Consider the following 15,568-nt stretch of genomic DNA (forward strand, 5'->3'; position numbering starts at 1 on the left):
CTAGAAGAAAAATTTATCTTTCATTTGTGCAAGCACTACCTGCTGAGTAATAGATTTCATCTCTGTAAGTTGAGTATTGAAAAGCAAACAGCAGCAAAGGTAAGAACAGGAAAATTGTTCTTTTACTGGAGTCTGGCTGCACTTTATTGGAGTTGCAGAGCCAGCCAAGCAAAGTGAAAGATCCCTGGGGAACTAGGAAGTGTCAATTCCATTCGAAGATACCTTGGCCTACACATGTTAATGCCCACATGTTTAAGTTGACTTGTAAATGAGATGACTTACTACAGTGACTTTTTAAACATTTGCAAGTAAATTTAGTGCCTACAATGTTGGAAAATCATTAGCTTAACCTTGAAAATTTCTTTCACTGTAGATGAGATGTTCTGACAAAACGTTGTCTACTGGAGAAGGCAATGGCAAATCACTTCAGTGTTCTTCCCTTCAGAACCCTATGAACAGTATGAAAAGGCGAAAAGATATGACACTGAAAAATGAACTCCCCAGGTCAGTAGGTGCCCAATATGCTACTGGAGAAGAGTGGAGAAATAACACTAGAAAGAATGAAAAGATGGAGCCAAAGTGAAAATAACATAGTCATGTGTGGATGTGAGAGTTGGACTGTAAAGAAAGCTGAGTGCTGAAGAATTGATGCTTTTGAACTGTGGTGTTGGAGAAGACTCTTGAGAGTCCCTTGGACTGCAAGGAGATCCAACCAGCCCATCCTAAAGGAAATCAGTCCTGAATATTCATTGGAAGGACTGATGCTGAAGCTGAAACTCCAATACTTTGGCCACCTGATGCGAAGAGCTGACTCATTGGAAAAGACCCTGATGCTGGGAAAGACTGAAGGCAGGAGAAGGGGATGACAGAAGATGAGATGGTTGCATGGCATCACCAACCCAATGGACATGCATTTGAGCAGGATTTGGGAGTGGGTGATGGACAGGGAAGCCTGGTTTGCTGCAGTCCATGGGGTCACAAAGTGTCAGAAATGACTGAGCGACTGAACTGAGATGAGATGATGAAAAGGCAAATTAATGATCTTCAAACACTTCACACTGGAAAGATAGGATGTTTTGCCCTTTCGTTAATCATGGCTTGATTTAGCTGAACTAAGGAGGCCATCTAAGTAGGCTATGATGCCAACTAAATAGGCTTATCTGTGACATTTCTAGCTTTATGCTTTTTTGCTAATGATTTATTGCTTGCTGCTTATTTTATATTTATTTTGGACTATAGAAATGATGTTAGATAGAAAGCAAATTTGAACAATTTTCTTATTCAAGTTCAAAAAGAGTTATAAAGCAGCAGAGACAACTCACAGTTGTCAATGCATTTGGCCTGGGAACAGTAACAAGCATACAGTGCAGTGGTGGTTCAAGAAGTTTTGCAAAGGAGACTAGAGCCTTGAAGATGAGGAGTGTAGTGGCCAGCCATCAGGAGTTGACAACAACCAATTGAGAGGATCATCGAAGCTGATCCTCTTACAAATGAATGAGAAGTTTCTAAAAAAAACTCAATGTAGATCATTCTATGGTCGTTCAGCATTGAAACAAATGGGAAAGGTGAAAAAGTTCAATAAGTGGGTGACTCATGAGATGACAAAAAAAAAATCATCGTTCTGAAGTGTCATCTTCTCTCATTCTACGCAACAACAAACCATTTCTCAATTGGGTTGTTCCTTGTGATGCAAAGTGGATTTTATATGACAACCAGTGATGACAAGCTCAGTGGTTGGATAAGAAGAAGCTCCAAAGCACTTCGCAAAGCCAAACTTGCACCCAAAAAAGGTCATGGTCACTGTTTGGTGCTCTGTTGCCAGTCTGAATCCTGGTGAAACCATTACATCTAAGAAGTATGCTCAGCAAATCAATGAGATGCACTGAAAACTGCAACACCTGCAGCTGGCAACAGAAAGGGCTCAATTCTTCTCCACAACAATGCTCTACCACCCATCCCACCAATGCTTCAAAATTTGAACGAAGTGAGCTATGAAGTTTTGCCTCATTCGCCATATTCACCTGACCTCTCACCAACTGACTACCACTTCTTCAAGCATCTTGACAACTTTTTGCAGGGAAAATACTTCCACAACCAACAGGATGTAGAAAATGCTTTCCAAGGCTTTGTCAAATCCCAAAGCATGGGTTTTTATGCTACAGGAATAAACAAACTTAGTTTTTATTGACAAAAATATGTTGATTATAATTGTTCCTGTTTTGGTTGATAAAGATGTGCTTGAGCCTAGTTATAATGATTTAAAATTCATGATCTGAAACCACAGTTACTTTTTGCACCAACCTAATTTAACCCACAGTAATTTCCATGTTCTTCTCATCTTTTATTCAAAATATTAATTATCTGGATTTAGCTTTTTCCTTTATCATCTCAATAATTTATATTAGTGAATGGATTTTTAAGGGTCACATATTATTACATAACAATTTTTTGTTGTTTTTTTATTGATCCCTTTTTCTTATTTTTTAATCACTTTGCAATACTTACATCTTCTTCAAAGGCTAGGGGAACTTTTTTAAAAAGTTAAACTAAAGCATAAAAACTAGTGGTTTGGCTGTGTGTAACTCTCCTAACTGATTCCTTTTTGCATATCAGCCTTAAAGTCTTTAAAATGTATATAAAAATTACTACACGATGTGGACTTTCACAGCTTAAAAATCAAGAATGTTAAATTCACAAATTCCAAATTGTAACCACATAGTCAAGTTCAGGAGAAGGGCAGGGAGTTCCTTGGTGAATCTTGGTTGGAGGAAGGGGGAATAATGTCTGTTAACTACTCTTTTATGAACCAAGGGCAGGAACATAGCAATGATATTGGGGAAAAGTTGTGGAATAAGGAAGACATTTTCTCACTGAAACTTTTGAGAACTCTTTTTTCCCAAGCACTCAGGTTCCAAGTAGTGTTACTGTTTGCATAGCAGCTATTCTCCTTGATTTTCAATATATCCCTGTTATAAATGCTGTTTATTGTCGAATGGTGCCAATTAGATAAGCAAATCAGATAACTCTGTTGCCAAAATGATGTCCTAAAACGCGAATCTGGTCAGAAAACTTTTGAATTTGATTCCTTTATTGTTCTCTCTTCTCACTGTCTGTTTGGTTTGATACATTTCTTAGCCATATGTTTTATTCCCATCAAGCATTTTATGCCTCAGCCACACTGAATTAACTGCCATTTTTCAAATACATTTCATATGAACTTTCAAGCTTCAGTGCTTTTGAACATATATTCCATTTTCCTAGACAAAACCCCGATCAAATGTCACTTCTGTTGAAAGGTCTGTAACCCCTGCAGCAATGTTGATCATCCTCTTCTTGAGACTTCAGTTAGAAGATGAACCGCATCTTACTGCAATCTTTCTGTGAATGTCTAAACAAACATCTCATTCAATTCATATGCTGCAGCATTCCATGGAAATGGAATTCTAGGAAAATCTGGAAGATCGATATCCCCCCTTAAGACGTTTACACTAGCTCTTCCTTCATGGTCTGTCCATCTCTTTGTTCACATTTATATTTATCCCTTTGCTGATTTCTTCTCCTTTTAGAAAGGCTATAATTCTATTGACAAGCTGGGCTAAAACCAGTGTTTCTAGTTTCCATTCTGCTGGTTGGAAACAACTGTCTCCTCTGTTCTCTTGTGGATGCAGACAGTCCCTGCCCACTCTTCCCCTCTCCCTGGAGGATACATCTACCCTGGAAGAGCAGACATAGGATCCTTCAAGTCTCAATCTGATGTGTCCTGTATAGTTGATAAAGGCTCCTCCACCTAGACTGTGGCAGCCAGGTATGTGTACTTTGTGACACAAACCCATAGTGTGAATCTTCAATTTGAGCTGGTTACCATGAATTAAAATGACAAAGATTCTGTCCTTCTGGTTCTTGCTCCTGTCACTTGACCAGCTCTCTGTAAGAGCATTTGAGCAGCAACCCCTAAACAGGAGTCTAACACTTGTGGAGTGAGTCATCCCTTCCACACATTATGATGCATATTAGTGTCTGAAACTGACCAGAGAAGTGAAAGATAGCAGTCTTACTAGGAATTGAAACAGAAAGGGAGCAGGAAGCAAGCTGATGGACACAAAGCATCATCTTTTGAAAATTTGGTTCTCAATTCCCTAGAGGCTAGGCTATTGACTAAAAGGAGGCCTAAAGCTTCTATTTTTCCAAAGGAAGTAGAGATCGTGGGATGACAGACCTATCTGAGGCTCAAGCCCTCTAATCCACTTTTTGATACACTATGGGAAGCCTCTAGACAGACTGCCCTCTTTGAAGTTTTCACGTCACTCAAAGAATAGTTTCTCCTTTATAGTATTTCCCCAGAGCCTCTATGTATTTTGTTTGTTTTTTAATGAATAAAAATTATTTAGGCAAAGCTCAGGAAACTTTCAGTTGTCATTTTTAGGAGACATATACGGCTTATTAAAGTTTCAAGTCAATCTAATTGCTTAACTTTTCATGTAAAATGCCTATTATAGTTTTTTTCATGATTGGGTATTTAATCACAGTAGAATACAACACTTATCAATCTAGAGAGTCCATAAAATGGAAATAATTCTTTCAAATAATTTTAATTAAAATATCAATTTTAACTATGAAATTCTGTCCTACGAATTGCAATTTTATCAAGTCTCCAATTGAGCTACTGTCTAAAGACAATTAATTTATAGTCATTAAAGCAAAAGAAAGAAAATGCAAAATAATTCATGGGAAGAATTCAGTCCAATAGGGTCTCCTATTCAGGAAATGACTGTAAGGAGTGAAATCCTGGGTATGAACAAGGCTGATGAGGGAACGTCACTGGTAAATGCCAGATATTTACCAACACTGATGGGGGATGGGGTTGGTCAGCCAAAATCCATCTGTAGAAAATAATGGAATTGGAGGACAGTCTTCATATGCTTAGGAAGGTGGGGGAAGGAAAGAGGACCTCCTTCCATCAATTTCTCCTCTTGTTCCATTTCCAATACAGACCTCCAACTTGGTGATGATGTAGAGCAAGAAATCTTGGGCCAGGTGCATAGATTTCAAGTAAAGAGATACACAGTGAAAATGAAAATTGCCAAAAGCATCTTTAGTATCTGATCCATTGGACTTAATTTTTAAAGATACTGGATCATCTGTTTGATGGGTAAAAGGCATATAATAGATTATGAGTCCTGCTAGTCCAGGTTGATGATTAGAGATAAAAGAAGGAGTGAAATTTCTTGCCATACAGAATAAGATCAAGAGCAGAAGTGTAAGTGCTAGCTGATCAACACCGCACACAGATCCTGGATCCATAAGTCCTCTCAACTGGACACGTGCCTTACTAAAAACTCAGAGGATTCCCTGATTCCTTTGGGTCTCTGACAAATACCACAACTGAATTCTCTAAAATTTCAAATGTAACATCCATTTCAGTTAATTTGGGTTTACTCTGTGTGTTAAGTTATTAAAAGGCTTCTTTTGGCTGTGTGAGGGCCTGAGTCGTGGTAATCTGTAGTTGAGCTGGCTGTCTGGGATTTGTGAATTATTGAGGCTTTCTTCTTACTATCCCAACTTTCCATGCCTCTGAAGATCTCTCTTTATGTGCTACCCTACCCCCAGCCAGCTCTAGCACTGCAGTACTGGAAAGCTCTGTAGGCCATGGGATGGGCTTTCTTAGCTCTCCTTCTTGCCCCAGTCTTTGTCAGGCCATGTCCTTGCACTTGGTGATGCTCCACTTGGTCAATGCTATAGAACTGATTCGTGATGGAAACCTTTCAGAATTCTAATCCATTGTTCCAACTTATGTGCGACCATTAACAGCTTGTTAAAAATTGCGTTGGTTCCTCCTTATTCCTCCTAAGGCAGAGAGTTTCCTTCTGCTGTAGTACCTTTAGGGATGGAAAAAAATCATGAGATTCTTTTACTCTTGGAAAGGCTCTTCTTTTGCTGGAATTTTGTCATTTAATTTCATATCTTCAGTTCTCTGAGGAGTTATAAATATATGATTTTTTAGCTTATCTGGCTTATCTTCAAGTATTCTTTTAATAAGCATCTCCCTACAAAACTTCTTGTATTCTTGATTTAAACAATTCTACGTACAAAAATATTGATTCAAGTCAAAGTTGAGATAATATAGATTTATTTCTCAAATATTGAAACCACCATCAATGCTGATTCTTCCACAAGTGACTAGGTCAATAACAGCATGCAAAATTAGAAAATAGAGTATATGTATGAGTTTTAGATCTTACTTAGTCTATTTCTCTAAAGCTTTTGACAGTGTGGATTACCAAAAGCAGTGGAAAATTCTTAAAGAGATGGGAATACCAGACCACCTTACCTGTCTCCTGAAAAACTTGAATGCATGTCGAGAAGCAATGGTTAGAGTCTTAGAGTGGAACAACTGACTGGCTCAAAATTGGGAAAGGAGTAGTAACAAGGCTGTATATTATCAATCCTATTTAGCTTCCATGCAGAGTACATCACAAGAAATTCTGGGCTGGATGAATCACAAGCTGGAATCAAGATTGCCTGAAGAAATATCAATAACCTCAGATATGCAGATGATACCATTCAAATGGCAGAAAGTGAAGAGGAATTAAAGTCTCTTAATGATGGTAAAAGAGGAGAGTGAAAAAGCTGGCTTAAAACTCAACATTCAAAAAACTAAGATCATGGCATCTGATCCAACTACTTCATGGCAAATAGAAGGGGGAAAAGTGGAAGCAGTGACAGATTTTATTTTCTTGGGCTCCAAAAATCACTGCATACAGCGACTGGAGCCATAAAATTAAAAGACGCTTGTTCCTTGGAAGAAAAGCTATGACAAAACTAGACAGCATATTAAAAAGTTGAGATAACACTTTGCCAACAAAATCAATATAATCAAAGCTATGGTTTTTCCTGTAGTCATGGATGGATGTGAAAGTTAGACCAAAAAGAAGGCTGAGCACCAAAGAATTAATGCTTTTCAATTGAGGTGCTGGAACAGATTCTTGAGAATCCCTTGGACTGCAAGGAGATCAAACCAGTCAATCCTAAAGGAAATCAACCCTGACTCTTCACTGAAAGGATTGATGCTGAAGCTGAAGCTCCAATGCGTTGGCCACCTGATGCAAAGAACTGACTTATTGGAAAAGGCCTTGCTGGTCGGAAAGACTGAAGACAAAAGGAGAAGGAAGCGGCAGAGGATGAGATGGTTGGAAGGTATCACTGACTCAATGGACGTGAATCTGAACAAACTCTAAGAGACAGTGGAGGACAAATGTGTCTGGCCTGCTGCAATCCATGAGGTCACAAAGAGTAATAACTGAACAACAACATAATTTATCTAAAACCTAATATCTATATAGTGGAAAAGTCTCCAGTCTTAATTTTACACAAATAAGATGGCACTGAGGGAAAAGTGAACAGTGTAAGCTATGAGAGGTTGAGCAAGCAGAAGAACATATACAATAGTCTCTTTCCCAGTCAATGTCTACTCTATTTTTTCCAGGCCTTGAGGCCACTTACTGTCAACTCTACCTTAAAATCAATATCTAGGAAATCCTGCTAGATTTAACATATATCCATAGTATATCCATGTCTCACTAAAACTACTGTTATCACCTTGGTTCCAAGTTATTATGATTTCTTACATGGATTTAGCTATGGTTTTGTTCATCTCCATTCTTTCACTCTTGCAATCTTGCCTCCTTGCCCACTCCCCAATCTATACTAAATAGAGTAACTAGAGGGACCTTATTAAAATGAAAATCAGATAGCCTCATTCCACTAATTATACTATCATTATACAAACATTATACCATCTCCTCACTTCTTTTGAAATGCCTGCTAACAATGATATAAAAAAGTCCTCATTGGTTTCTTATTGTTGCCTTCTTCTTTCAGTGGCAGACACACTATCTTCCTTGTTCTTAATACATGCTTTGAGCCTCCTGATGTATGGAGACTTTGCACTGGATGTTCCAATTTTCCTCCTAAAAATCTCTTCTCCTAATACTCTGGTGGCCCTAACCCTTACCCTCTTTCAAGTCACTATTCAGGCATAACTTTTTCAATGAGGTTTATACTAACTATCAAATTCTAAGTTCCTTCCTTCAAACATGCATTCCAGAATCACTCAGCTTGTTCTGGCTTTTCCTTTTCTATGACATTAACAACTTTCTAATATATTATATAGTTTACTTATTTATTTATTTATTTCTCTTATCTACCTACTTAGATCCCAAACTTTACAAGAACAGATTTTTTCCTTTGATAGTTTGCAAATATTTGATAAATAATCAGTCACTTCAGTTGAGTCGCTCAGTCCTGTCTGACTCTTTGCAACTCCATGAATCGCAGCACGCCAGACCTCCCTGTCCATCACCACCTCCCGGAGTTTACCCAAACTCATGTCCATCGAGTCGGTGATGCCATCCGAACATCTCATCCTCTGTCGTCCCCTTCTCTTCCTGCCCCCAATCCTTCCCAGCATCAGGGTCTTTTCCAATGAGTCAACCCTTCGCATGAGGTGGCCAAAGTACTGGAGTTTCAGCTTCAACATCAGTCCTTCCAATGAACACCCAGGGCTGATCTCCTTTAGGATGGACAGGTTGGATCTCCTTGCAGTCCAAGGGACTCTCAAGAGTCTTCTCCAATACCACAGTTCAAAAGCATCAGTTCAGTGGCGCTCAGCTTTCTTCACTGTCCAACTCACACATCCATACATGACTACTGGAAAATCCATAGCCTTGACTAGACAGACCTTTGTTGGCAAAGTAATGTCTCTGCTTTTTAATATGCTGTCTAAGATTGGTAATAACTTTCCTTCCAAGGAGTAAGCGTCTTTTAATTTCATGGCTGCGATCACCATCTGCAGTGATTTTGGAGCCCAGAGAAATAAAGTCAGCCACTGTTTCTAATGTTTCCCCATCTATCTGCCATGATCTTAGTTTTCTGAATGTTGAGCTTTAAGCCAACTTTTTCACTCTCCTCTCTCACTTTCATCAAGAGGCTTTTTAGTTCTTCTTCACTTTCTCCCATAAGGGTGGTGTCATCTGCATATCTGAGGTTATTGATATTTCTCCCGGCAATCTTGATTCCAGTTTGTGCTTCCTCCAGCCCAGCGTTTCTCATGAAGTACTCTGCATATAAGTTAAATAAGCAGGGTGACAATATACAGCCTTGACGTACTCCTTTTCCTATTAGGAACCAGTCTATTGTTCCATGTCCAGTTCTAACTGTTCCTTCCTGACCTGCATACAGATTTCTCAAGAGGCAGGTCAAGTGGTCTGATACACCCATCTCTTTCAGAATTTTCCATATTTTATTGTGATCCACACAGTCAAAGTGTTTGGCATAGTCATTAAAGCAGAAATAGATGTTTTTCTGAAACTCTCTTGCTTTTTCTATGATCCGGATGATGGCAATTTGATCTCTGGTTCCTCCGCCTTTTCTAAAACCATCTTGAACATCTGGAAGTTCATGGTTCACGTATTGCTGAAACTTGGCTTGGAGAGTTTTGAGCACTACTTTACTAGTATGTGAGATGAGTGCAACTGTGTGGTAATTTGAGCATTCTTTGGCATTGTCTTTCTTTGGGATTGGGATGAAAATTGACCTTTTCCAGTCCTGTGGCCACTGCTGAGTTTTCCAAATTTTCTGGCATATTGAGTGCAGAACTTTCGCAGCATTATCTTTCAGGATTTGAAATAAGTCAACTGGAATTCCATCACTTCCACTAGCTTTGTTCATAGTGATGCTTTCTAAGGCCCACTTGACTTCACATTCCAGGATGTCTGGCTCTAGTAAATGATCACACCATCGTGATTATCTAGGTCGTGAATATCTTTTTTGTACAGTAATAGATACAGTAAATATACATTGAAAGAATGAAACAACGTGAAGGAAAAAATTAGTCAACCTGTCAATTTCTTGTGTATAGATTCAATCAAAATATTTATCAATGCATATTTTTTCTCCAAATTTCATCTGTAAGTTGATGGTTTGAAATTAAAATTTCCTTAATAATATTTATTTGTATAGATAGCAATACAATTTTTAAAGTTTATAGTGCTCTCTATATGTTAATAAGTTGGAATTTCAAAGCTATGTCTATCCCTGAAGAGATTTTTTAGAAAAGTAATAAAATATTACTAGAACATACAGAGGTATATTTATCAGGACACACCCACCTAGAATAGTTACCTTCTACCAGGTCCATAAGCAATTGAATTGGGAATCATATTCATGTACTGAGTTCTAGTAATGTGGTTAATAATCAATTTTTACTAAACGGACCAACCAATAAGCAAACTCCTTATTTTGCCAAAATCCTTGGGATAACATGTACCCAATGTGCTTGTTCAAGAGCATGCTGGTATTTCTAAACAAACATGAAGGCTAGATTATCATGTAGAGTATTACATTTTACTCTAAATTGTAGCAGAGTTACAAAGCTTACAAAATAATACAAATAGTCCCAAAGTAAATTTCCAAAGTAATATTGCTTTTAAATGCAGAAGTAGGCAATGGAGAATATGATATGGCAAAGAACAAAGAGAGGAGGAAAATGCACTCAATCATATTAAATGCATTGTGAGAATACCAATGCAAGAAGCTATTTGATTTTTGGAGGTTAGAGTACCAAAGCATCCTGAGAATATGTGGATAATGAAAAATTTGGATTCAAAAGAAAGTCAAAATTCAAAAGGGCAATCTCTTTTCGAGGGAAAAAAAATAAAATAAGCTCTATAACACAAAAGAGGATCAAATTAGACAGAAAATATTAACAGAGATAGCCCCAACTGCTTTTTTTCCTTTGCAGTTGGCTTACAACAGTATCATTTACAGGATAAAATATTTATTAACTTTACTTCTGGTTATCAACAATAGCAAAAATAGTCTACATTTATATAACTCTCATGAGGGCTTCTGTGTTGTGCAACTCCAGAAAGTACTCCTAATCACAAATAATACTATGAGAATGATTTTCCTTAGCATCGAGTGATGGGGTAGAAATGGCACTCTGTGACATGGTTTTACATAAGTTAATCCATTTTATCATCTCAATAATTGTATGAGTTGGAGATTTTTATTTTTAACCCAGTATTAGTTTCTCTCCAGAGATACACAACCAACAGAAGATCTCCTTCGCTCTCTATTTGTAGATGTACATGGCTAATGGAATTATGGAATTTGAGGATTCCAGTGATGTACCATCTTCAACAGCTTCCCTGGTGGCTCAGATGGTAAAGAATCCACCTGCAATGTGGGAGACCTGGGTTTGATCCCTGGGTCAGGAAGATTCCTTAGAGGAGGGCATGGCAACCCACTCCAGTATTCTTGCCTGGAAAATCCCATTGACAGAGGAGCCTGGTGGGTAACAGTCTACGGGGTTGCAAAGAGTTGGACACGACTGAGCAACTAAGCACAGCGCAGCATAGCACAGCCTAGCATAGCACAGCCATCTGCAAATGAGAAGACCAGGAAAGCCAGTGGTGTAGTTTCATGCTGAGTACAAAGGCCTAAGGGCAGGAGATTCAATGGTATAAGTCCTGTTCTGAGTGCACAAAAAGATTGATGACCCAGTTCAACAGTAGGCAGAGTGAGTAAATTCTCCTTTCCTCTGCCCTTTTGTTCTCTTCACATCTCCTGAACAGATTGAATGAAGCCAACCTATGTTGGGGAGTGCAGTCTACTTTACTCTTTCTACCAATTCAAACATTAATCTCATCTTGAGACATATCACAGACACATCCAGAAATAATGTTTAGCCAAACATCTGGTCACCCTGAGATTCTGTCAAGCTAACACACAAAATTAATGATCACTTCCTCATTTTGAAGAATCAAAAACTAAAGAGTAGAATTAACTAACCTGCAAAAGTAAAACAGCTATTATTGGAGCCTGGATTTTAATGCAGGGAGTCTATCTTCATCATCACTGTTCTTAATTAGGACACTATACTGCCTCTTCAAAATGAGACCTCTTGAATACTTTCAATTCTTAGTTCTAGGAAACAGCAGTGAGCATAAAAGCAAATCTCCTGCTCTCATGATCTTTCATTCTGTAAGGGTATTCAGACAAGTAACAGTTAGTACATAATGTGTTTATTGTTTGCCAACTACTGTTCAAAGCTCTTTATAAATATTAAAACATTTAAACTTCAAAACAGCCCTACGAAATAATTATCACCATTATTACCATTATTATCCTTCTTTTATAGACAATAGAGTGGAGAACAAAAGGATTAAGTGACTTGCCCAAGGTTATGGAGTTAGTAAATGGCATTTCCCCCACTCATAAATACTTTGTTACACTCTCTCGGCTCTGTTGCAATAACCCAAGCACACTCCTATCACTAAACTAATGATTCAGAAAAAACTTTCTAAAACAAAGAAACAGAACTTTCTTGAAATTCCTGAATTTCTCTTATTATCTGTTTCTACTCTCATACTTTTCAAAATCCCGTGTTGGAAATGCTTTGTTGTTCTTGTCCATGTGAAAAAGGAGTAGAAGTAATAAAAAATAAAATATAAAGTAAAATATGTTTGTGAGTATAAAAATGAGTCTATACACTTCTGTGAATTTCATAATTGATGAGACAGATTTATTCAACCACACAGACTTATAATTAGCACTCTTTCTTCTCTCCTCATTTTCTCATTTCTCTTCTCTTTTTAGCAAAGGATATTTGAATAAATGGATATAGAAATGAATCAACTAGATGGATCAACAGGTAGGTAGGTAGGGAGAAAGAGATAATTATAATATACCAATAAACTGAATAAAAGAAATATATAACTGAAGAGAATTGAAATTGAATTTGAAAAAGAATATTGTGTCAACATATTATCCCCATTTTACTCCTGATAATAAATACAGGAGAATTAGCTAGTTTCATATGTCATTATCCAGATTAGCTTTCCTCTTTGAAAAAGTAAAAAATATCTAAGACTTTATAAGCCTTCTTGGATGTCACCTTCGATCTGGGTGACTTGCCACACCCAAGGTCAGGAGCAGCTGCATCAGATAGCTTGGAAGAGAATGCATTTCTGAACGGAATGAATCTGGTACGGAGGTTTGGAAAACGGTACCAAAAAATAAATGCCGTCAAGACTGAGTCAACTCTGAGTCACTGTAGTCTGAGATCCCCATTCCTGGAGCAAAGAAGTGATGGACCTGTTGTGTGTGTGCATTCATGCTAAGTTGCTTCAGTCGTGTCCAACTCTTTGCAACCCCATGGACTGTGGCCCATCAGGCTTCTCTGTCCATGGGATTCTCTAGCCAGGAATACTAGAGTGGGTTGCCATGCCCTCCTCTAGGGGGTCTTCCCAACCCAGGGATCCAACCTGCATCTATTATGTCTCCTGCATTGGCAGGCAGATTCTCTACCAGATTTGTCATGGATCAATGTAAACAAGACACAAAACAGTATTGGAGCCTGAACAATAAAAGAAAGGGAAGATTGTTATCAAATCAAGATGTATTTGGCATCTGCCTGCAGTTTAATCTGAGAAGTGCTGGAATTAAGTTCTGGATTATACTATGTCCGCACCTACTTATGGGCTTCCCTGGTGACTCAGTGGTAAAGAATCCACCTGCCAATGTAGGAGATGAAGGTTTGATCCCTGGCTGGGGAAGATCCCCTGGAAAAGGAAATGGCAGCCCAGTCCAGTGTTCTTGCTTGGAGAATCCCATGGACAGAGGAGCCTGGTGGGCTATATAGTCCATGGGGTCACAGAGTTGGACACAATTGAGAGACTGAAAAACAACAAAAGGTCACTGTTAACAGTATTATAGTATGGGGACATCTGAGAGAACTAGGAGTTATATTTTCATTTCCATATGCAAAACATACTTCGAGACAAATCTATACAAAACAACAACAACAAAAAGCACTTTAGTCAATAATTCAGTTTTCTAGGACTCTGAAGAATCTTAAGAGATGACATAAAATATCCATAACTCAAACTGAAATGTTGACTTTTCCTATAAGAATATGAGTTATTTCACAAAGTATGAATTACATGCTTTTATTGATTATGACATGCTATTTAGTAACAGATTTTTTTTAAGTATTTTTAATAGGTGCTTTTGCAAGTGAAGTTCTTGAGATTTATGTAAGTGTTTCTAGTTGACTAGAAAATATTTTTCAGAAGTAGCTTTTTTAGTGTTTTGAGAAGTGTGCATTCCAGCATCAGAATACAACACTTGCTCAAATGAAGGTTTAATAGCTATTTTGGAGTTCTTATTTCTGTTGCCATTTTCATCTAAAATCATGAGAGGAAGAGTTACTTTGGATATTGCAGTTTCTGAAAATGAGATTATATATATATATATTCAGTTCAAACTTTCATCTCATACTCCATATTGGAGGCCAGTATAGATCTATTTATGTCTTCTTTCTGGAAATGATTTGGTAATTCAATAGAACACAAAAGGATTTTTTTTTTGTAATGGATATCAGTGCTTTCAATTTTAATATTTAATTTGATAATTAAAAATATAAAAATGTTTTACCTATTAACTTAATGACAAAGAACTTTAGATTAAATATCAGTGTTCTTTTTTTTTTCTTCTGCAGGCTGAAGAATACCCACAGGAAGTCAAGTAGGGTATTACCAGTTCATCAGATTTTAACCTGATGACCTTATTGTTCTACTTCACCAAGATTCTACAAGCCTTGCTTACAGCAAAATTGCATGATCTGATTGTATCTATTCTCCCAAAGGCTGCCTTCCTGAAAATGATTTCCCAGTTGACTCAAAAACTTCACATTGAACCAAGGAGATTAGTTTTCAATTTTTTTCAACCCTAATATATGTGAAAGACAGTTCATAATTCTCTCAGTAAGAATGGAAAGATGGTGGAGGAATAGGATGGGAAGACAACTTTCTCCCCCACAAATTCATCAAAAGATCATTTGAATGCTGAGCAACTTCCACAAAACAACTTCTGAAATGACGGAGGACATCTGGCACCAGAAAGGCAGCCCATTCTCTTTGAAAGGAGGTAGGACAAAATAAAAAGACATAAAGAGAGACAAAAGAGTTAGGAAGGGAGCCCTGTCATAGGGAGGGAGTCATGAAGGAGGAGAAGTTTCCACACAGTAGGAAACCCACTCACAGGAGGGCCTGTGGCGTGTTTTAGAATATCAAAAGGCAACATAACTGGGAGAAAAACAAAAACAAAAACAGAATACATGCCTAACCACAACTGCGGAGAAGAGAAATTTCCCGTGAAAGGCTCTAACCTAACAACCTAACTCGAAGGCTGGCCCACTCACAGAATAAAGCAATGAGCAAATATCAAATGAGAGCTAGCCAGCTGCATACCAGCCCCTCCCTGCCCAGAGGCAGAGAAGCCTGATTAGGACAGCCAGAGCTGGAAGGCAAGGGGCTGCTAAAATCTCAGCCCCAGAGAGGGCATCTTCCACCAAATTGTGAGCAGGCTCCCAGCTGCTAACCACATCTCCCTGAGATCCTGGAGGGTTGACATCTTCCAAGATGCACAGCCCACCTGGGACAGTGCACTCACCAAGCACTTGGTGGCCTGAGCTGCTCAGACCGGGGAAGGACACAAAACGCATGCC

The 15,568-nt window shown here is 38.2% G+C and overlaps 1 protein-coding gene across 1 annotated transcript in view; it reads right to left on the bottom strand.

Moving 5' to 3' along the window:
* MGAT4C (MGAT4 family member C) overlaps positions 1-15,568 on the bottom strand; it is a 793,076-nt gene that overhangs the window by 58,205 nt on the left and 719,303 nt on the right. The gene's annotated exons all lie outside the window — the stretch shown is intronic.

This window comes from Giraffa tippelskirchi, chromosome 4, assembly GCF_054371585.1.
Source record: "Giraffa tippelskirchi isolate mGirTip1 chromosome 4, T2T-mGirTip1v1.2.pri, whole genome shotgun sequence".
NCBI lineage: Eukaryota > Metazoa > Chordata > Mammalia > Artiodactyla > Giraffidae > Giraffa > Giraffa tippelskirchi.